This window comes from Physella acuta, unplaced genomic scaffold (assembly GCF_028476545.2).
Source record: "Physella acuta isolate Inbredline_101_S28 unplaced genomic scaffold, ASM2847654v3 ptg001998l, whole genome shotgun sequence".
NCBI classification, from domain to species: Eukaryota; Metazoa; Mollusca; class Gastropoda; family Physidae; genus Physella; species Physella acuta.
In genome coordinates, this window is record NW_026733503.1 from 116856 (window position 1) to 141778 (window position 24923).

General features: G+C 40.3%; 1 protein-coding gene across 1 annotated transcript in view; it reads right to left on the reverse strand.

The window, feature by feature from the left end:
* LOC131931648 (frizzled-5-like) overlaps nt 1–24923 on the reverse strand; it is a 103460-nt gene that overhangs the window by 55721 nt on the left and 22816 nt on the right. Inside the window, exon 3 of the mRNA XM_059288479.1 lies at nt 22171–22240. The gene's annotated coding sequence lies outside the window, so the exon portion shown is untranslated. The remainder of the gene's footprint in view (nt 1–22170; nt 22241–24923) is intronic.

The window sequence follows — 24923 nt, forward strand, 5'->3', positions numbered from 1 at the left end:
GGCGTGTGTTGATGGTGTGGGGGAGGGGGGTGAACGTTACAAAGAGTGACTAGAAATTACTTTTAACATAATAAGATAAAACACATTTGCCGGAAACCGCAATCAGCAAGCCATTCCCAAAAAGGTTTGACCAAACGAAATTGGTCGATAAATCGTAATTAGTGTTCTGTTCTTGTATGGTTTAAAAATAAATACTTTTAAAAAAATAACACAATGGTTCAATAGGTTCATTTAGCAGCTCAAAAAGTAAGATGAACATTTTAGTTTGGATAAAGGCGCCAGAAAAAAAGTAAGATGCACATTTTAGTTTGGACAAAGACGCCAGAAAAAAAGTAAGATGCACATTTTAGTTTGGACAAAGGCGCCAGAAAAAAGGTAAGATGCACATTTTAGTTTGGACAAAGACGCCAGAAAAAAAGTAAGATGCACATTTTAGTTTGGACAAAGACGCCAGAAAAAAAGTAAGATGCACATTTTAGTTTGGACAAAGACGCCAGAAAAAAAGTAAGATGACCATTTTTGTTTGGACAAAGGCGCCATAAAAAAAGTAAGATGCACATTTTAGTTTGGACAAAGACGCCAGAAAAAAAAGTAAGATGCACATTTTAGTTTGGACAAAGGCGCCAGACTTGAGTTCTAGTGCCGTGGACTGTGATAATTTCTTGGACATGTTTGAGTGAAATCGAGTTTAATTTAGGACCGGTATTTGCATATCTTTATTAGATCCAAATTATCGTGTTGGCCGCGGGCCACTGAATAAGTTAATCGTGTGGTCCGTTCATGTGACCACTTCATAGCCCGTCCACAGGACCGATGTCTATGGGACCACTATATCCATACCATAGGACCGGGCCACTATATTGTCCGCATCTAGGACCACTATATCTTGTCTGTATGATCGCCGTATGACATTATATAGAACGTCTTTGACCCCTTTACATTACCTTTATTTGACCCCTCTATATGAGCAACTAGACTCCTCTATAGGAACACAAATAACCCATTCATTAGACCACATATAACCCTTTCATTAGACCACATACGACCACATATTGACCCTTTCATTAGACCACATATGACCCATTCATTAGACCACATATAACCCTTTCATTAGACCACATATGACCACATATTGACCCTTTCATTAGACCACATATGACCAATTCATTAGACCACATATGACCACATATGACCCTTTCATTAGACCACATATTATCCATTCATTAGACCACATAAGACCCTTTCATTAGACCACATATGACCCTTTCATTAAACCACAAATGACCCTTTCATTAGACCACATATGACCCTTTCATTAAACCACAAATGACCCTTTCATTAGACCACATAAGACCCTTTCATTAGACCACATAAGACCCTTTCATTAGACCACATATTGACCCTGCTGTAGGACCTCTGTATATCCCACCCTTATGATAACATAGTGACGCATCTATAGGACTATATATTAACGTCTCTATAAGTCCTGTTAGTGGTCCCTCAATAGGTCCTCTATGTGACCTTTGTATTAGACCACACATCAACCCTTTATATGACCACTGTCCATATGGCCAAAAGTTCCACGCCCTGACGTCACAATTAGGATTTAATGAGATAAAAAAAACCTCCTGATCATTTGTATATCGGCAGCGTCGTGGAGGAATAATTTGATAATACTTGGGGGGATTAAAGCGGTACAAGATTATGCAGTGGGGGCTCCCTCCCCCCTTACCCCAGCAGGCACAGATGGTACACGGACACGCCCCTGTCACTCGGCGTAACCGGAGAGTCGACCGGCAAACCGTGATAACTCCACACCACCCCACTCAGATACCCGGCTCTTGCCGGAACCGGCATGCTTTCCGGTTGTCTTGTAGTGGTCAGATCTAATGAGGACCGGGCAAGTCCTCTTAATTATGCCACTAATTTTCCCTCCTAACGGAATTGTTGTTGGTCCACGCGGGAGCAGTGAAGGAGTTGTAGTGACGTCGTCGTAACCCTAATTAGCATAAGTTATTCAAAAATATCTCTCTCTCAATACGCACCGTATTATTATGCTAATATTTATAATTATTTTCAGCTGTTTTGTATTCCGTGAGTTGGACCATGCTTCCAAGAACAGCGGTTCTAAAACAGTTCTTTGAGGAGCCTTGATCTAGCCAAGGACCTCGACCACTCTCAGCGAGAGAAAGACATTGCGTTTTACTGGAATTTGAGTGTTGAAGATTTAATTTTGATTATTTTGACAAGAGCCGGAGTAAAAATTTTTGAAATGAAGGGCGACCGGGTGAGATTTCATAAGTGGAAAGTCGCGTTTTATAATTGTTGCATTGTCACGTTTTTAGATGAATTGTCACATTTACAAGTGTATTGTCCCCACGTTTTGGAAGTTGAATTGTAACAAATCAAATTGAAAAACTAATATAATTTCTGTATGACATTTAATTTACATGACAAGGGTGTATAAAGAACACCAACTGAGAATACGTCTAGAATACGATAGTCTATTTACGATTATACAAATTAGGAAATGCTTATTCATGATATAAACGGTCATTACTGGATTTGGCAGTTCTTTAAAATCAGATATTAACATAATTAGGATACGATAACCTAAACTGAGACTCTTTTTAAGTCTATTACAGAAAAAAAGTAATGGATTTATTTATATGCAATATATGACAAGTCTATGCTATAAAAAGGATGATGTATACCAAATTGGAGAAGAGTCTATAAAACAAGACTATAATAGAAAAGCTATATAAGACTTACTAAAGCAAGACATCGATTTCTGTCAGCAGAGCCTCACAGCCATGTGACGCACGGCCTCATTAGAGTACTCACTCCCAACAAATACCGTCATCGCCCGGCCGTCACACACTAAATGACCGCTGGTCAGGAAGTTGCAGTAATTGGTCTGACTCACCACTCACTCGGACGTTACTTGACCCGGGTTCAGACCCAGGATCCTGGTACCAGGTTGTCAGACCCACGTTGCAGACCCTCAATTACAGACCCAGGTTGTTAGACCCCGAAATATGGACCCATGTTGTTAGACCCATGTTTTAGACGCTGTATTATGGACCCATGTATTACACCCAAGGTTAAGACCCCAAATAATTGATTCAGGTAGTTAATTCTATGTTTTAGACCCCAAATTATGGACTCGGGTCTTTAGACCCATGGTCGAGACCCCAAATTATTAACCCAAATTGTTAGACCCATTTTCTAGAACCCGACTTTCAGACTCAGGTAAATCTTGGACACTGGATTCTGTACCACGGTCATTAGACAATCTGAACAATGCTTTCCACCCAATTCTTAAACCCACTCTATTCGACAACAATACAATTTGCTCGGCTCCAGATAGACCCTCATGCTAGACCCGCAATTACAGAGCCTCAGGTTCGAACCCTCCCCATTCCGTTATATTTTGGTGACGGTATATTCCCATAGTCTTGCTTGTGCACAAAGCGTCATATCGGTATCGAACCTGCGTCAACTGGTCTCCTAACAGAACGACAAGTTCCTGATTGATGCGATTCTTTAAGACCATTTTCTCACCTCCACCCGACCTGCCCCCTCCCCTCCCCCTACACCACCCGCCCCGTCACGCCATCCGGTGAGGGTCACCGTGACTGCCGCTGTTATTCTTCCACCCAGCAACTGCGCATGACCGGAAGTGACCACCGAACGTGCGCAGATGTCCTGCGCGTCGCGTCAGGTTGGTGTGAGTAAAACTGCCACCAATTCAACGACAGAATAGTGTCAACATCAGTATTGTTGACGGGTTTCAAGAAAAAAAAAAGTGCCACGTCTTATTTCAACCATGACAAGACGGAAAAAAGAATCCCCCCCCCCTTATCAAAAACCGGACCTGGCATGAGCAATAATAATTGCTAATGACATCCAGGGGCGGAGACGGGGAGTCCATCGAGGGGTAATTAAGCTGTGTTAACAACAGAAGGTCCGGCACGGCAGGGGGTGAGGGAACGGGTGGGGACAGCAGTCGTCAAGATGGGGGAGGGGGGGTACAAGTGAGGGGGGGGGGCTATATCAGAAAAAATGAAATTTTGGGCGATGACCAGTTGAAAAAGGTTGCCAAAGACTACAAAAAAAACCAACAACACAAAGTATAAGGTAAAAACAGAACATGAGGATATAATCACATGCACTATGTGATACATGAATTTCTAACCAAATACAATAAGTGATACATGACGTAATAACCAAATACACAATGTGACACATGATGTTATACCCAAATACAATAAGAGATATTTTGAGAATGTTTTCGGTCGTAGGTAGGCTATCTAAGATTATGTTCGATTTGTTTAAAATAATTTAAATAAAATTCTTCTTTTTAAAAAGTAAAGTATTTTTACACAAGACATTATCGTGGTCAAATGTAAGCAGTGTCTGAATTAGCGATAATAGCTTCCATTAATATTTTTGTAAACAAATATTACACATAATTAAGGACCTATTTCGTCAAAGTCATAAAGAAGCTTTCAATGTAACAAAAAAAAAAAATTGTTGAAATAGTCTGATAATTTTAAAATATGGAAATACCGTTAAAAGTACTTTCTCCTTTCAAAATAATCCAAAACGGAGAATGCAATTTGATTGGTTAAGATAATGAAAGAGGCATATGCATAGATTATCCCAGTGTCCAGACTAATTCGGTGCGATTGGCTAAAAGTTCATCAAAAACCCGCATAAATTTATTACAGTGTCACTTCCGGTTTCTTGTGCTGGAGATTTGCTCGGTAGTTAATCACACATGCAGGCCCGTGCGCCCGGCCCTGTTCATTTACTTGAACAAATGGCTTCTCCTCATTAGCCGGTGATTGATCCTGTTGGACATGTCTTAAAAGCATATTTGGCGCGTCCTTTTTGATGAGGGGTGGGGGGGGGGGGGGGGGTGAGTGCAGCGCAGAAGGGGTCATGCATTTTAAGTGCTAATTGGTGCTGGTCCCATGTCTGATGGGTCTGGGCGGTAAGTGTATGGGGGGCGGGGCGGTGTTGGTGTTAGTTGTTGGACTCCCAATTGTTGTGTGATGATGTTGGTTGTTGTACTCACAATTGTTGTGGGATGATGTTGGTTGTTGTACTCACAATTGTTGTGGGATGATGTTGGCTGTTGTACTCACAATTGTTGTGGGATGATGTTGGTTGTTGTACTCACAATTGTTGTGGGATGATGTTGGTTGTTGTAATCCCAATTGTTGTGGGATGATGTTGGTTGTTGTACTATCGATTGTTGTGGAATGATGTTGGTTGTTGTACTCACAATTGTTGTGGGATGATGTTGGTTGTTGTACTCACAATTGTTGTGGGATGATGTTAGTTGTTAGACTATCGATTGTTGTGGGATGATGTTGGTTGTTGTACTCACAATTGTTGTGGGATGATGTTGGTTGTTGTACTATCGATTGTTGTGGGATGATGTTGGTTGTTGTAATCCCAATTGTTGTGGGATCATGTTGGTTGTTGTACTCCCAATTGTTATGGGATGATGTTGGTTGTTGTAATCCCAATTGTTGTGGGATGATGTTGGTTGTTGTACTATCGATTGATGTGGGATGATGTTGGTTGTTGTACTCACAATTGTTGTGGGATGATGTTGGTTGTTGTACTCCCAATTGTTGTGGGATGATGTTGGTTGTTGTACTATCGATTGTTGAGGGATGATGTTGGTTGTTGGACTTCCAATTGTCGTGGGATGATGTTGGTTGTTGTACTCCCAATTGTTATGGGATGATGTTGGTTGTTGTACTCACAACTATTGTGGGATGATGTTGATTGTTGTACTCACAATTGTTGTGGGATGATGTTGGTTGTTGGACTATCGATTGTTGTGGGATGATGTTGGTTGTTGTACTCCCAACTGTTGTGGGATGATGTTGATCCCAATGTTTGAGGATGTTGAGTTGTTGGACACCCAGTAGTACTGCTGGTCGGATGTTGGATGTATGTATGTGATGGACGCCTGGTATAGAGGTGGTCCAGTGGTTGGAGTGTGAGGTATAGGACTAAGGACAACTTGAATAAATGTTTGATATCAAGCTGTAGAGTCGACTATAGCTTGATTACTGTACGTTTACGGTCCTTGAATGTTAGAGATTAACAGTCCTAGAATGTTATAGATTGACTACCTTAGATTGTTAGAGATTAACGGTCCTAGAATGTTAGAGATTGACTACCTTAGATTGTTACAGTTTGAGGGCACTTGAATGTTATACGTTGACTGCCTTAGGTTGTTATAGATTGGCGGCCTGAGTTTTGTTATATTTTGATGCCCATTGATTATGATACATTGAAGGCATGATTTGTAAATAGTTTGATAAAAAAGATGGCGGCCTAAATTTGACACGTGTTCATTAGAATTATTAATGTTCGCTGTTTCTGACAAAAACTTCAATTAATGTTTGATTATTAAAATCTGTAAATATCGCGAGGTATTGAAAACGAAGCAATTGATTGCAAGCTGTAAGTAACGTTACATAAAAGAACCAAATTAATTCTTTCACGTGTTGCCCACTCCGCCATTTACGGGCTCCTCTTCTGTTGACACTAGTCAAGTAGCCTGACGTAAATATATGGGGTGGGGAGGGGAGGAAGGGGCTTAATTAATATGTTTTGTACGTTATCTTCCAACAGGTGATTATTTTTTTCAAGTGTCATAATATTTACACACAAAAAAAGACGTTTAAATCAAATTATTTTATTAATCATAGCTTATTGAAATGCAGATAATTAATTCGAGTTTTTAATTGTTCACTTTTTTTTTCAAGTAGCTAATGACTGCAGTAATGACAGCCGGTAAGTCAAGTAGCGGTAGGTTGAAGATGCTGCTATTAATGTTCTGGATGCGTCAGGCCAGGAGAGGGGGTACAATGGGTGTCAAGAACCTGTCAATATTCAGACGACGCCGGGGCGGCCGGGGTTTCAAGGGGGTGCCAGCCCCACCCCACCAGACAGACTGGAACCGTAAGCTTCACGCTTCACCGAACATACCTATGGAGCGTGAAGTCGTGTACCTAGTTATGTCAGTTCCACATACAGACACACACACATACAAACATGACACACACACACACACACACATACACACACATACAAACATGGGACACACAAATACACACACATACCAAATTGGGACACAGACACACACACATACACACACATAAACACACATATCCAAACATGGGAGACAATTACACACACAGACATACAAACATACATACACGGGCGCACACAAAGACACACACACACACATACAAACATGGGACACACATGCAAACACGGATATGCACACATACACACATCCATATTCACACATAGAACACAGATACACACACATACATACATAAACGGACATAGATACACTGACACACACACAAACACAGACAAACACACATACAAACACAAATATGAAATTTTAACATTTTCCGTCCCCACTAAAACAGTTCAGATTATAAGGTACGCCACAGTTCCATCAACGTCTTATCCTGTCGTATTCAACGTTATCAAAGCTACATCCACATTCATTCATACACTACAGAACCTAACATGAGGTTTATGTATAGTAATTAATCTTTTATCCATAATTTTTACTATATGTACGTACAAGCAATCACACATATTAATTACCTACGACTATTAACTGTTTTTATATCTTTTCTATATTTGTCCACATTATGTATTCCCATACTCTCTTATACTTTATCCACATACATCTGTATGTTGCAGTCAATACACACACATACATACACTCTCTCTCGTTCACATACGACAATTCCTTATCCCCCCTTATATTACATAATATGATCCATCCGTTGATATTTAACAGTTATCTTCCTTTATCCCGCATATGTTTCTACTTGCATGCGTATAATGCATGCGGATAAAATATCCATATAATGTACGCAGATAGAATATCCATACAATGTATCCACCAACATTATCTTTCAGACAGACGTCAACTTTTAAAAAAATGACGCCCCCCCCCCCCTCCCCCCTCTCTATGCCAGCCATTTAGCAATGATCACTGAAAGACTGAGAGAGCTCTGACTAGTAGACTCGTCCATTCACCTGCCGTCAAAAGCACCGTGGGTATGTCGCGATGTCGAGGACCCACGAGCTGCCATGTACGGGTGGGGGGGGGGGGGGGGGGCGACTCTTCAGTTCCACAAGAATTCATGTCGAAGTCACAATAGCTGACGTCTGGTCTAGAGGGGAAGTCTTTGTGATCCAGATCCACGGGAAATCATCATGTTGTTGAATCCTTTTGGCTCTGAAGTAGTGTCTATTAAGTCGTTTAAGTTTGAGGTTCGGCGTCGCCCATCTGTCATAGGGTCTCGCACAACGGTCTCATGTAGGTCCCACACACCAGTCTCATGAAGGTCCCACACATTGGTCTCATGACGGTCCCACGGCGGTCTCATGAAGGTCCCACACACCGGTCTCACGAAGGTCAGACACACCGCTCTCATGAAGGTCCCACACACCGGTCTCATGAAGGTCCCACACACCGGTCTCACGAAGGTCAGACACACCGCTCTCATGAAGGTCCCACACACCGGTCTCATGAAGGTCCAACACAAAGGTTTCAAGAATCCACTTGCAGTCATGCTCCATAGTCCCGGGAACATTTTTTCATTCCGCGCCATCTAAATTATGTTCAGCAATGATTTGATTTGATAGCAGTAAGGGGAAGCCAATCTTTCAATGACGGTGGGAGTGTTCACCGTAATGGCGGACAGCGTGAATACGCTTGACAATGGAGCCGACACTGAGGCAGGAGCGACTACTGTAGTTTGTGGTCTATTAAAAAGATACGCTTAATGACATAATTAGGAGCGTTTATTAGCGTGCTCAAGTTAGAATGACGTCTCAAGTCATTTGACTTTAGCTTAGAGTCAAACTAGAGTTCAATGAACTTGCTCTTAAAAATTTTAAAATACATGGAAATATTTTAATGATTGGGTAATGATTTACATTTTGGCTACAATTTAGAGTCAAGATAGAGTCCAATGAACAAACTCGTGAAAACATCCATTGAAATATTATAATGAACGGCTAATGATTTAGATTTTTCAACAGGTTTAAGAGAGGCTGAAGTTCATTGAACTAACCCTATAAATAAAGAATTAAAATACTTTAATGATTGGATTGTAAATAACGTTTTTGGCTTAATATTTTTAGGTGATTAGATAAATATTTGACTATGTTTACATTTCTTGAGTCAAATGTATACGACCTAGGTCATATTTTAAACAATACATGTTGCTGTAAAGTAAACAGCACCATCAAAAACTAGGCGGAGTAGAGTTACTCTGATTATATTATGTGAAGAGTGAAGAGATTGCGTCGTCAGCACTGTGCACATTGTACATTCGTCTTGGCTTTCCCCGACTCGCCAGGTACTAATTTAGGCTGAGTAGACACAGACACGTCTGATAGACAAGTTCTCTGGGATGGAGCTCATAGATTTTATGTAAAATACTAAAGTAAAATACCTGAAAAACCACTTGTTCGACTATTATATCATGCTGCTTCACATTTCATTAAAATAGGACGGTTAGACTCGCTGGTGGGTATTGCCTTTGTGAAACTGTTTTCAAGATGTTATTGATTTTCTTTTCTTACCTCAGATACAAATCTTAAAATCTTTGAGCAATATCTACATTTAATGTAGCTCTGTAGTGTGGATTCATGTACAAAATTTGTACTGATTTTGTCTGTTATTCAATACGTTACAGATTTTCTTGTATTGCCTCTGATGCGAATCTCAGAATTTTATGAGCTACATCCACACTCGAATGTAGCAGTAAAGATTTAATAAACGCCGCTCTGGAGTGTGAATTCATGTACAAAATTTGAACTGTTTTGTATGTCTCCATTCGCCAGTCTTTTCTTAGCTCCCTTTTTTTTATAGTCTCCCGCCTCTTGCGAGTTGACGGAGCGTGAAACACGAGAGATTGGTACGGCGACGGATTTGAGGATAATGACGCTTTGTCGGCTCGGGTTCCGCCACGGAGCGGAACAGAGCATGGCGTGTAACGAGGCGCGGGTACGACAAGGGGTGGGGTGGGGGTCGGGGGTCGGAGGTCGGGGGTGGATGGCGAGCTATTCAAGTGTGGTCGTTGGTGGTAAAGCAAATAGAGAGGATTTTATTGACTGGACCAGATGTGTTGGGGGTCGGGGGTCGGGTTGATGCTGTGTTGGGGGTCGGGGGTCGAGTTGATGCTGTGTTGGGGGTCGGGTTGATGCTGTGTTGGGGCACGGGGGTCGGGTTGATGGTGTGTTGGGGGTCGGGTTGATGCTGTGTTGGGGGTCGGGGGTCGGGTTGATGGTGTGTTGGGGGTCGGGGGTCCAGTTGATGGTGTGTGGGGGTCGGGGGTCGAGATGATGCTGTGTTGGGGTACGGGGATCGAGTCAAGACTGTGTGGGGCACGGGGGTCACTTTAGCTTGGTGTAGTGTAGACTGTGAAGTAGAAATCTAAACCTAGACACCTAGATGTAGAGTCGAATTGATCTAATTCAATACGTAATACATAGTAGTAGCGACTGTAATGTCTCAATAAGCAACACTACTTAAATACACGACGACACGAACATAAAAGACACTTAAAAGGGGTATGTTGCAATTTCAGCACTCATTGAATTATGGGCATATAGAACTTACATTTTACTAAATGTGCTTTGTATGAAGATCATATATATATATATATATATATATATATATATATATATATATATATATATATATATATATATATATATGTATATATATATATATATATATATATATATATATATATATATATATATGTATGTATATATATATATATATATATATATATATATATATATATATATATATATATATATATATATATATATATATATATATATATATATATATATATATATATATATATATATATATATATATATATATATGTATGCCAGGCTAAAGTAGCCATTTCCACAGGTACACGGTTCCCGCTCAAAGAACACGAGCACACAACGAAGCAGACGACAGATTGTACCTGCTCCAGCAAGGAGAAGTTCCCCAGTAAGTCGTTTAGTGCTAATTGGGCGCCCCGCGTTTTTGTAAATTTCCCTAACGAAAATAAACTTGGTCCTGCTTCGGGTGTCAGAAACGTAAAGAGGGGGCGCTCTCCTCGCGGTCAGAGGGCGCTGTAAAAACACTGGGGGATCGCGGGGCACCGCAAGCGGGCGGGGGGCGAGGGCGGGGGGAGCCGCCCCGCTGTAGCCAGTGTTGTTTTATTTTTTATTGCTGTTTACCGAGGTAACGAGACGTGTAGAGATGCGCTGGGACGATGCGCGGGGGTGAGGATGGTGGGGGTGGGGGGTGGGGTGAACCACGGTAACACGGAGCAAAAAATATGAACACGCTCAAGTAGTTTATGATGTACTGCCTAGGTAGTCTGGTGAAATCATGCCTAGGGGGGGGGGGGGTTACAAATTATTTAAATTAACTTTTATTTGATTGGGGTCTTTAGAATTGGACAGGAAGTAGGTGTGTGGGGGGGGGGGGGGGGGTGGAGAGGGAGAGAAAATGCCGCGAAGCAGTTATAACATTATTATAAAAGTGACATTTAAAAATGTATATGATGTAGTCAGTTATAGTGACATTTGCGGGACAATTATAATTAAACCAGCTCTGTCAGGCAAGTGTGTTGCAAAAACACGCCATCCCCAATCTTACGCCCCCACCTCACCTACGCGATGTCTAATTATATACACGGAGATATTTAAGAATATTTCTAATGAAGACATTTTCTTGAACATTTTTTGTTTATGTTTGTTTTGAGGATCTTTATAAAGAAAGATTTTTTTCCGCGTTTATATTTTAGAAAAAAAAATGAGGTATTATAAAAACTTTGGCGGTATTGTAGAGAATATCTACTTGATAGTTGGGGGTGGGGGAGGTGGGATCATGAGTTTTGGTGAAGTCACGGCTAGGGTTAAGATTATGGTTACAGTCAAACAGAGCGCAGCGGCTAAACTACATCAAAAATATCATAACGCCATTTCAAGAAAAACCTTTAAAACGAACACCAAAATGGCGGATTTTAACAGTTTTTATAAAAAGGGATAATTGACTGGAAAGACACGGGAATACTAATCTTGTCGACTCCAAAAAGTTTTCATTCGTGTTTTCAGCGGAAGAAAAAAAAAATGACAGATATCTTGTTTACTTTTTTTTAATTCTTTTTTTTTGGATTGCCTTTAAAAAATATAAAAAGGTAAATAAATTTAAACTCGTATTAACAGAACTCTCACGAAATTGTGTTAAAGTTTTTAAAAACTAAATTAAAATTTAATTGCCCAGGAATGCCGGCGTGTTCCAGAACTACATACGAAATATTTTAATTCATTACTTAGTGCTAAGTACGAGCGAGAAGAAGAAAAAAAAATCTGGCATGTTTTGAATTCGTGTGCCAGATTTTTACTCATTTGTCTGTCAAAATATAAAAAAAAAATAACGTGGAAGGGGAGGCTAGAATGTATTTAGCTAAGTCCGACAACCCCGCCTGGATAGAGGTGGCATTTCATCTCTCGCTGTGACACGCCTAGGGTAAAACCGTTTTATACCGTGTGCTTATCTCCCTTGGATTTATAGACCGGGGCCGCTGCCTAATGGTACCGGTGGTTTAGAGAGGGGGCGGGGTGGGGCGGCCAGGGGGGGGATCACTACGGTGTACGGGTATGTTGTGTGTCAAACCTAGGCAGCTGGTCTTTGGCAGATGGTGCAGCCATGCAGTAGGGGGTGGGGGTGTGGAGGTGGGGTGTGAGAGTGAGTAGTTGGGTATTTTTTTTTATAAACTGTATTAAACTGAGTGTCACGGTGTCAGGTGGGGTTTTTAGGTGGGGTTTGGGTTCGGTTGGGGTAGGTTTGTGATGGGGGCTTGGTTCGAAGGGAGTCAAATATGGTGATGGTTGGGTTCAGTGTGTGTGTATGGGGGGGGGGGGGGGGTTGGGTTTAGTTTGGTGAGAGTTGGGTTTAATGGGGTTTCGGTTCGGTGGGGTAGGGTAGGGTAGGGTAGGTTTCGGTGGGGTTGGGGGTATGGTATGGATTAGCAAGTTAGGTGGTAGAGTATGTGGTGCCGATTAAGTGGTACTGTTTATGTGGTAAGAGACTTGGGTTAATGCTTGGTAATTTCAGTGCAAATAATTTTCTTTGCACTTTTTGCTATAGGCCTACTGAAGCAAAATAAAATTTATTATAATAATAAGCTACTATAACACTATTGTTATAAACAATACAAACACCATAATTAAATAATATCTTAATAATATTCATTATGCGTACACCTGTAATAAAAGTAATGGCAGTACCAATAACCACTGTAATATATGTGTAACTGGTATATTGTAATTATAATGTCATGCATGTAATGATGTACTGAGATGGATCTCAGTCGTACACCAATCCTGCACACCAACATGTATACACCCCACTCTTACACTCCCACTCCCAAACCCACTTCTTATAACCCCTAGCATGACATTAACTTCTTGTCATGTCATCACCCTTTGTTTAAAATCACTGCACACAATTTTATTGTGTAAAAAACAACAACGCCCATGTCTCTGTCAAGGTTTCAGTCTTAAGGTTGCAACTCAATATATTTCAATTTATTCGATCTCCATACGCTTTTAATTAAAATCAGAATTAATTACAATTAACTATCTTCAATCAAATTTAATGCACTCAACCTACAAGACATGTATTACTTCCCTTGACAATGATGCACAAAAAAAAAAAAAAAAAAAAAAAAAAAAAAAAATCGCGTGATTTTATTGACCAATCAGAGCCCACCATATGTCGCAGGAGAGTTAAAAATATACTAATTAACATCTTTTGATTGACGTCTTGGGTACGGCGGTGACGGTTGATGTGCTGACTACAGGGCCGGGACACGAGTCAACTAGGGTTAATGGCCGTCAATTTCTTTTACAACTGGACATTAAAGGTCTGAGGTCGATACACGATCACAAAAAGTGGTTCTCTCATTATAATTTTATGCGCACTTCTTTGTAGAAACTTACACACGTCCATCGGGTGAAGTAGAGTTTTGGGTAAACATCACACAGACAGAAACATCGAGTTAGCTCATTAAGACAACTTTTTTTGAAGTAAGGAAGAAAGAATAAAAAAAAAACGACATGATTTTGGTTAAGGGGAGGTAACTATAAAAGGGAGATAAGCGTGTATGGTAATACTAGTGAAAAATAAGGAACTGCATGTTATTTTAAGTGTCCTTATGCGGTTACTGCTACTTAGAATCCAACTAATTTACATAAGTGTGTGGAGGAGGGGAGTAGAAGTGGTGGTGGTGGGGGGTGGGGGGGGGGGTGGGGGGGTGGTATGAGGGTCTTGGTGTGGTGGTAGGGATATTATGGGAGCCTTGGGAATAAAAGACCTGATGTCAGATTAGCGAGACTAGTGGTAACATAGGTGACACTAGTGATAATACGGCTGAGACTAGGGTAACACTTGATACTAGCGGTATCACAGGTGAGCCTACTGGTATCACAGGTGAGACTAGCAGTAACATAGGTGAGACTAGTGGCAATATAGCTGATACTAGTGGTAGCAGGTGATAATAATGGTATCATAGGTGAGACAAGGGGTAATATAGGTGAGACTAGTGGTATCATAGGTGAGACTAGCGGTAACATAGGTGACACTAGTGACAAGGTATCATAGGTGAGACTAGTGGTAACATAGAGGAGCGCCAAGATGAAATTTAAAGTTCAAAATACGCATATCGAAATTATATTTAATAATTTCCATGTCATGAATATATTATCTTCACAATCATTAGCAGTTAACTTAATTAGCAACTATACAAATGTCGTGACTGCCTTCTCTATATCAACAGCGCCCCCCCCCACCCTCCCCACTTCCCCTCTCCTTCCCTCATTAACTCACAAATTACACCTTATCCTTACCCACTGAATGAAATGAAATCACAAAATTTTTGACCTCATCATTCAGGTTGCTGTCGTTGGCGTGGAATAAACAAACATGGCGCAGCCAATGGAAAGTCCCGTTACTCAATTGTCATTCCGCCTGAACAATAGCTCACGGTATAATTTCTACGCATAGAATATAACTGTTTTTCTGCAGTTTTTTTTTTAAATACATATATTTAAAAAGACCGGAACCTAGCCATTATCGGGAATAATAAGCCATTCGCGAGATGCGATGGGACGAGCTTAAATAATAAGCACTTGGACTTTCGCGAGATGGGGTAGAGCGAGATAAATATGCCGTGCCTACTTCCGCCATAGTGAAGCGAATATGGAGTATTTTTAGCATCGAAAACACAGCCTTTGCGCTCCGTAGAACTCTAAGAGGAGTGGGGTGTGGGGTGGGGGGATCAATTCAATAATACGTCATTGCGGGTCATCGCGTTCTGCGCGTGCAGGATCGAATTCGGGGTGGGGAAGGGGAAGGGGGGAGGGGTGAGAACAGAAAAATGTAATTACAGTAGGGCAAGATTTGAAAATTGAAGTCAATGCTTGGTTTGAGTCGTATTGGGGGGGGGGGGGGGGCATGGTATTTTGGTGAAATGGGTTGTGTGAGGTGGGGAGTCATGTGGGGTGTTGATGTATTAGGTGGGAGGGGAAGGCTTGTTAGGTGGGGTGTAGGTTGTGTAGGGGGTCGTGTTATGTGGGGCATTGGATGTGGGAGTGTGTTGTTTAGGGCGCTGGTTGTGGGGAGTTTAGTTGTGTGGGGTGTTGATTGTGCAAGAACCCTTGTGTGTTGGGGTAGGTAGTGCTTATATGATCCATGAGGCTGATTCAATTTCTGGTGTATGTCCATTTTGAAATACCTATATATATATATATATATATATATATATATATATATATATATATATATATATATATATATATATATATATATATATATATCCGCTTAAAAGGAATGTAATAATAGAGGTTAATTACACTTTTTATTCTCTTGATTTCAAACCAAATGTATCTCTTCAATACTCTCGTGTTAACCGTCTTTAGATCGCCCCAAAGAAAAAAAAAGTATGGGAGGCTGGACTGGTCAGATGTAACAATTCCAAATCTGTTGAAGCACTTGACTTGGTGATTGAGCTGTGTTGATGTGGCGAGGCGCCCCCACATTTCAAAGGGCGGATAATTCAGACACCCAGCTCAAGATTCTAACAGGTTTAGATGTGGATGAAATTGACTAGATGGAAAAATAGGAGGTTGAGGGGAGGTATTTTTTTTTTTACTCCTTCCCATCAAAGAGACCTCCGTCGATCGATTTTTACTCAGACATCAGACCTGAGAATTCATCAATGAGGTTGAGATCAAAGGGACGCAACTTCTGAGGCCAACTTGGCCAAACAGATTATGAAAGTCTAACTCTAATTTGTTTCCAACCCAACGTGAACATTATGTTATTTGATTATTAAATTAAATATTTAATCTAATTTCTTTCATCTACCTCTTCGCGCGCTGGACTTTCTTATATAATAAAATTAGATTATCAGATACCCATAATCCTTGCTAAAGGGAGGTAATTTTGTTTTTCCATAGAAATCAGGAATGAAAATTTATCTACTGGGGTTCTGATGTAAAGATATAGTGTAGGGTAGGAGTTTAGAGAATTTCTTAGTTGAGTGCTGAGACACGCTGGCTTAGATCAGTTTTAATTGGTACCTAGCATTAGTTAGGAAAGTCACAAAATTCTGGATAATACATCCACATAACGATTATATTCCGTAATCCTATCAAAAAAGACAGAGAGGGGGGGGGGGGAGAGGAGGGGGGGGAGAGGAGGGGGAGGTAGAGAGAGGGGGATGGGGGACGGAGAGAGAGTGGAGAGGGGGGAGAGGGGGATGGGGGACGGAGAGAGAGTGGAGAGGGGGGAGAGGGGGATGGAGAGAGAGAGAGAAGTAAAGAGAAAGAGAAATGAGTGGAGAACAAAAAAATGAGAAAGTGAAAAATAGAGTGAAAACCAAAGATAAAGATAAAATTTAATATAGAGAGAAGGGGGGTAGTCTCAGTTTGAGAGGTACAAATAAAGCGAGAGAGAGAGAGAGAGGGAGAGTGGGGGTGGGGGGCGTGTATGATAGAAATAATAAAAGAAGAGAAAAATGAATGGATAGAGAGAGAGAGAGAGAGAGAGAGTGAGAGAGGTGTGAGAGAGGAAGGGCAGAAGTGAAACAAGAATAAACTGAAATAAAAAATCCTACAACAGCGCGAGACATGTGCGTCTTCACCTGCACGTGCTGAAGATGGTGAGTAAATCTACACCGATGTACGCGGTGGGAGGGGGAGGTAGGGAGGGGTGGGAATTAGGGGAGGGGAGGCTGAAGATTAGGATGTTTCTGGTTTGTTATGACATGCGCAATCCACACAAATACGGGATTTAAATTTACACGACCTTCAACTTTGTTAATTAAGGTGAAAGGGTCAAGTATGACAGCCAATCAGAAAACAAGCCGGGGACTCTGGGATGCCAAGTGTGAGAACCTTCCAAAAACTCGGGTCATGTAAGTGCCAAGTGCCAGAGGGAGGTCATGTTAGTGCCATGTTGTGGGTAATGTCAGTGCTGTGTGACGTATGTCATGTCATGTCAGATCATTTCATTGACTCGGGGTGAGCCATGTCACTTGTCAGTGTTTGGAGCATGAGATAGTACGCCGTTGTATTAATGAATATAAATTTTGAAGTCAGTTTCACATCACGGGATGGTGTTGTTGTGGCCATTTGCTGGAGGGTGTTGTGTGAGGGTGTTACTGTGAGGGGGTAGCTGTGATCGTGTTGCTGTGAGTGTGTTGCTGTGAGTGTGTTGTTGTGAGTGTGTTGCTGTGAGTGTGTTGTTGTGAGTGTGTTGTTGTGAGGGTGTTGTTGTGAGTGTGTTGTTGTGAGGGTGTTGTTGTGCCCATTGCCACTGATGGTGTTGTGTGAGGGTGATGTATGAGGGTGATGTATGATTGTGTGAGGGTGTTTTCTGTGAGGGTGTTGCTATGAGGGTGATGTATCAGGGTGTTGCTGTAATGATGTTGCAGTAATGATGTTGCTGTTTCCATTGACTGTGAGGTGTTGCTGTTCCCATCGCCTGTGATGGTGTTGTGTAAGGGTGTTGCAGTAAAGTGAGGGTGTTGTGTGAGGTTGTTGTGTGAGGGTTTTGTTTGCGGGTGTTCCCATTGCCTGTAATGGTGTTGTGTGAGAGTGTTGCTGTTCCTATTGCCTGTGATGGTGTTGCCGTGATAACTTGGACGAGACAAGTGCTAGAGACAATCAGACAGAAAACAACAATAAAAAATGTTTGTAACAAACAACAGACCAGCCCTAAATTGGCAAGTTTTAAACAAAGTTACTGTACGCTCAAGCAGTTGGTAATGTGGACACGCGATTTCTTTTAGATACCTCTGGGTGACATTTGACACTAAATGACGTAAGAGTATACTTCGTATGACAGTGTGATAATGACACTATCATGTGTCGTAAGGGTGTGGTCCGACGTTAGAGCAAATGATAACCAACACGAAGGGTTTGAGACGGTTAAAACATCTGTTAGGCAATTGAATAGGATTTTGTGCTTGTTTAAAGGACAACAAACTCAAAGGGACGTAATCGGGTATCAATGTTGTATTTTCCCTCTGATAGCATATCCATCAAGAACAGATTAGCAACATGCGGTGTTTATGATAGCTGTTATTAAAAAAATTATATTAAAAAAATCAGTATTGCAACAGAAAAGAAATGTCTTTTATAACTAAAGTCACAGATTTCGAACACACCTCTACAGTTACAATATATAATAAATGCCTCGTTAAGATGCTAATTAGAGTAAAGTAATCAAAGATTAATGATAATATTCAACTAGCTGTGAATGAGGACAAGTGATTAGGTTATTGTAATCAACGCAAGGAGTTAATTAATGGATGTTTGAATTACACAAAACGGGAATTAGAATTTTACACTTACTTTGATGTAAGAGTTTCTTATAGTTAAAATTGTAAAGTAAAATCTAGCCTCCGTATAGACAACCTATTTTGTTTACTTGTCTGAACTATTGTTTTATTTATTCAATGTGAGTTAAGATCCCAGCATACCTACGTTTTAAATAGGGTCTTGTTTACAATATGCTAGTTTGTGTAGGTACCAAATTTAAACTGGGGCTATTTTAAATTGATGCTAGTTTCACATTGGTGCTAGTTTTAAAGTTGTGCTAGTTTTAAAGTTGTGCTAGTTTTACAGTTGTGCTAGTTTTAAAGTTGCGCTATTTTAAATTGCTACTAGTTTTAAATTGGTGCTAGTTTTAAACTGTTGCTAGTTTAAAATTGGTGCTAGTTTTAAATTGGTGCTAGTTTTAAACTGTTGCTAGTTTAAAATTGGTGCTAGTTTTAAATTGGTGCTAGTTTTAAACTGTTGTTAGTTTAAAATTGGTGCTAGTTTTAAATTGGTGCTAGTTTTAAATTGGTGCTAGTTTAAAATTGGTGCTAGTTTTAAATTGGTGCTAGTTTAAAACTGTTGCTAGTTTTAAATTGGTGCTAGTTTAAAACTGTTGCTAGTTTTAAACTGTTGCTAGTTTTAAATTTGTGCTACCAAAACACAAATCCCAAGTTGTAACTAACGACGTCTTGAAGCACAAGCTTGTCTGGTGGCCCTACTACACGTATACAAAACTGGCTCGTTCGTAGCTAAGGTTTTCTCTAGTATCTGTACAAGAACGAATTACGATAGTAAATGAAACTAATTTAGGGAAACTTTCCCCACGCTGAATTCTCTTCGGCTTTGAAGAATTCTATCACGCCTTTTTTTCTAGTTTTATTTTCATGAGTTTATTTTCATAATGTGAATCATATTTGTCTGAAGCTGTTATACTTTTTTTTTCACTCTACTGACCACACTACACGACCACTCTACTGACCAGACCACTCTACTGACCTCACCACTCTACTGACCACACTACACGACCACTCTACTGACCTCACCACTCTACTGACCTCACCACTCTACTGACCTCACCACTCTACTGACCTCACCATTCTACTGACCTCACCACTCTACTGACATCACCATTCTACTGACCTCACCACTCTACTGACCTCACCATTCTACTGACCACACTACACGACCACTCTACTGACCAGACCACTCTACTGACCTCACCACTCTACTGACCTCACTACCAGACCACTCTACTGACTTCACCACTCTACTGACCTCACCACTCTACTGACCAGACCACTCTACTGACCTCACCACTCTACTGACCACACTACCAGACCACTCTACTGACCTCACCACTCTACTGACCTCACCACTCTACTGACCTCACCACTCTACTGACCAGACCACTCTACTGACCTCACCACTCTACTGACCACACTACCAGACCACTCTACTGACCTCACCACTCTACTGACCTCACCACTCTACTGACCAGACCACTCTACTGACCTCACCACTCTACTGACCACACTACCAGACCACTCTACTGACCTCACCACTCTACTGACCTCACCACTCTACTGACCTCACCACTCTACTGACCTCACCACTCTACTGACCTCACCACTCTACTGACCTCACCACTCTACTGACCTCACCACTCTACTGACCTCACCACTCTACTGACCTTACCACTCTACTGACCTCACCATTCTACTGACCTCACCATTCTACTGACCACACTACCACACCACTCTACTGACCTCACCACTCTACTGACCTCACCACTCTACTGACCTCACCACTCTACTGACCTCACCACTCTACTGACCTCAACACTCTACTGACCTCACCACTCTAGTGACCTCACCTCTATACTGACCTCACCTTTCTACTGACCAAACCATTCTACTGACCACTATATTTAACTGAACTATACATAAGAACCTATAAATACAACATATTGTCAGTTCCCCTAAACCAAAAGGCTTGTTATATACTTTATTATCTACATTAGTCTTGAGCTAAGAAAGGATCGCTAGTATACACCTTCCTTCAACCTAATTATTACTTCCCTTAATGGTTTATATTGTAGTCTCCCTTGATACCTTCTTATTCTTTCCCTTATTGTTTTTCCCCGTACAGAGCCCCATGGCCTGTCCACACAGAGCCTCAGACAGTTTCTTCGACCCCTCACAGAACCTCTTTTCCTTTTTTCACACAGAACCCCCCCCCCCCCCCCCCCATTCTTATAGAACATGATCTGTCTCCATCTACCCTAGACAGCTCCTGTCTACCCTCCACCCACCCCCATACAGAGCCTCTAACCTGTCCCCCACACAGTTCACTGCCCTACCCCCCACGGGTTATCGATCTCTTGTTTTGCTGGTCCAAGAGATGAAACTGGATTAAGATTAAAGAGACAAAGCTTCTAGCGTGTCTCTAATTGAACAGCCTCTTACTATACGGGCAGAACTCAGCGGGAAAAAACTTGTTTTTGCCCAGGCTAATATTATTTGGAGACAAACTTTCAAAAAAAAAATGTGAAAAAAAATAGCACATACAAGCGTCTCTGCTAGCCTATTAATTTCGTATTTAAATGATTTGTAGTTCTCTGACGTTGTTATATACGGTTTATTTTAATGATACGAAGGCGGTTAATTGGGGCATTAGCTCCCCTTGCTTTGAATTTAATCACATGGTGAGCTCCCCTTAAGATGCTGGTTATGAAAGGAACATTTTAATGCAGAATGTATGGTGACCCTTTCGTGTCATACGGATACAAAAACTATGGAGACCCGTTCGTGTCAGTTTTATACAAAAACTATGGTGGTACTTTCGTGTCAGTTTTATACAAAAACTATAGTGGTCCTTTCGTGTCAGTTTTATACAAAAACTATGAAGACCCGTGCGTCTTATTTAACTTCAAACAAAAACTAAGGTCGTCCTTTAGTGTCAAGTTGATACAAAATTGATGCCGGTTCCGTCGTCTAATTTTAATACAAAAATAAGTATGGTGGTTCTTTAATGCCATTTTTTTTCTTTTTTTTTTAAATTGAATATTTTTTTTAGTTTGTACTTCCAATTTTAAAACTAATTGATATGTTGGTATATAAAGCAGGGGAAATAGAGTCAGACACAAAGAGTTCAAGCAGACTGACAAAAAAAAAGATAATTGTAAAATCATCTTACCTGACTGACTAGGAGCAGACGGACAGGTGGAAAAAAAAACTGTCTCACTGGTCGTTGACGGGGATGTGTTCTGAAACAAATAGAAGAATCTGATTTGTGTCTGTCTAGAACAAAAAGAAGAATCTGATTTGTGTCTGTCTAGAATAAAAACAATTTTTACTAGTTAAAAAAATAAAGCGGGAGTGATCTCCATTAAAAGGTTGAGATTTGTCAAAATCTCGAATTCGATTATTTGCACGATTACAGTACTTCCTCTATACTTCGTATACGAGAAAGTAAAAACAACAAAATGTTTTATTATAAAGCAACTCGAATTTAGACAATAAATATTGACTTGGAGTTTTTATATCTTCAAAATCTTCAACCGGCGTTATTTTGAATTTTTATATATAGATTCTGACAAGATATTATGTCCAAAATATATTTGATGTGTCACGTTCTTGATAACACCTTTTTTTCCTAAATATTTTGAAAAAATATTAAAATTGTTTTGCAATCTTACCATTTTTACTTTCTCGTATATACGAAGTATAGAGAAAGTCTTGTAATCGTCCAAAAAAAAAATCGAGATTTTTACAAATCTCGACGTTTTACACCTCACTGATACAGAAAAACATAATTTTGCAATCTTGTCCGTATGTCTGTGTGTGTGTGTGTGTGTGTCTGTCTGTGTGTAAACACAATAACTTGAGTACCGTTACAGCTAGGTTGATGAAATTTCATATATAAGTATTTTATCAAAATCGTAGATCCGTAACAACTTTTGAGCGATTTCCGATAACCGGAAGTGGTACTTTTTCTACTTTGAATTTTTCAAAAGCCTATAACTTGAGTACTATTTAGGATAGATAAATGAAATTTCACATGTAAGTAAAAGATCTAATTCTCTACCTTCTGTCAAATTTTGAGTAATTTCCGTTGACCGGAAGTACTAATTTACCATATTTCCGATTTCTCAAAAACGCATGTAAATTTATAAAGTACTAATAATATTGCGCACTATTATGCACATTTTGTTTTGGCGTTCGCTTGGTGCGCAATTCTTTTGTCTATGAGATTCTATTCTATTTTTAAAAGTTTAAGTAATTAAAAATCATGTCTATATTCCAAGTTATATAAGAATATTCGAGAAAGTTTAGGGGAGGTCACTCCCGGTTTATTTCCTAAACAAATTGGTTGAGAAACCCTTACAACAAGAGGCATACAAACTAGAGTATGTGCACCCTAAGAAACCAAAAGATCAAGACATGATGGCTAGAATGTTTGTATACTGATGAACACAAACAAACACACAAGTTTGTATTGTCACAGACATACAAACAGTTTTGACAAGAATACACCAACCAGGCTATATATTAAGGTTCTCGGTAAATCTGTGAACAACCTGATATACGAAAGAAATTTTTTTTTTTTTGGTTTTACTTTTTAATTGTTGCCATGATATTCCACACGTGGTGAGACATGCGAGGCTAGTTGGTACAGGTTCAAATCCAAAGTAAGCTCTCGTTTTAATTTTTTAGAAAATAAAATATTTACTAATCAGACTCAGATAATTAATTAACACGGGGTCACACAGGACAGGGATGCGGACCGGGGATTTCCGTTTCTAGAAAAAAAAGCGCATCGTAGCTCCAGTGGGATTTGATCCCGTGTAATTAGATAATTCGTTCATCTCCCATCCGCTGTGGATTAGTGGATGCATCCATCCATGCGGCAGTGGAGATCAATTAACTATCTATCATTATGTGTACTAATGAGATGCCAAGAGAGTGCTACTTACGTCATTAGCCTCGTTGTGTATGAGGAAAGCAGAAGTTAAATATCTTGTTTTGTCTAGTAGTTCTAGAGGTTCAATACACTCACAAACATACAGACATACACACACATACACCCACACACACAAAACACAGGCAAACACATAGAAAAGGACAGCGATAAATACAGACATACGCATACAGAGACATACAAATAACGAGGCATTTAGACAAACACATTGAGAAATAAAAAGACAAATACAGACATATACAGACATGCACATAGTGAGACATACACATGGAGAGACACAAACAGGCATAGAGACATACGCACACAGAGACATAAGCCATACACATGGAAAAACCTAGATACATACAGACACGATATATACACTTTTCATTAACAAATTCACCGAAACTACAATATTATCCTCATTCCACCCCCACCCCATTCGCCAGTCCGTCCGTGTGTCTGTCCACCCACCCACCCATCCCTGTGTCTCTACAGACCATGCAAACTTTACCCTACACCAGGGGTCGGCAACCTGCGGCTCGCGAGCCGCATGCGGCTCTTTAGGTGTCGAGATGCGGCTCTTCAACTCTTCACAAATATTAATACTTATTTTAATTTATTTTCAAAACTCATAAAAATATTGTTCTACAACACTCGGTAATGAACTATATAATAATAAACATAAACAATAAGCATTCATAGTAGATCCTCTCAACACAAAAACAAATGAGATTAACTTTGAGCTATTTGGAATTGATGCTGGTTCGCTTCAAATGAAATTGATAGATTTGAAAACCAAACATTTGTGGAGTGGTAAGTTTACATATATTAAGAGCAAGTTAGAAGATTTGGAGGTCCAGAAAAACAAGCACGTTTCGCTGCACAGGTGGACTGCTCTAAAAGAAATGCCGCGAGTTGAGGCGATTTTATTTGACGGATGGAATAGTCTTCAAGGATGCCACAGTGAGGTAAAGAAGAAGTTGGCA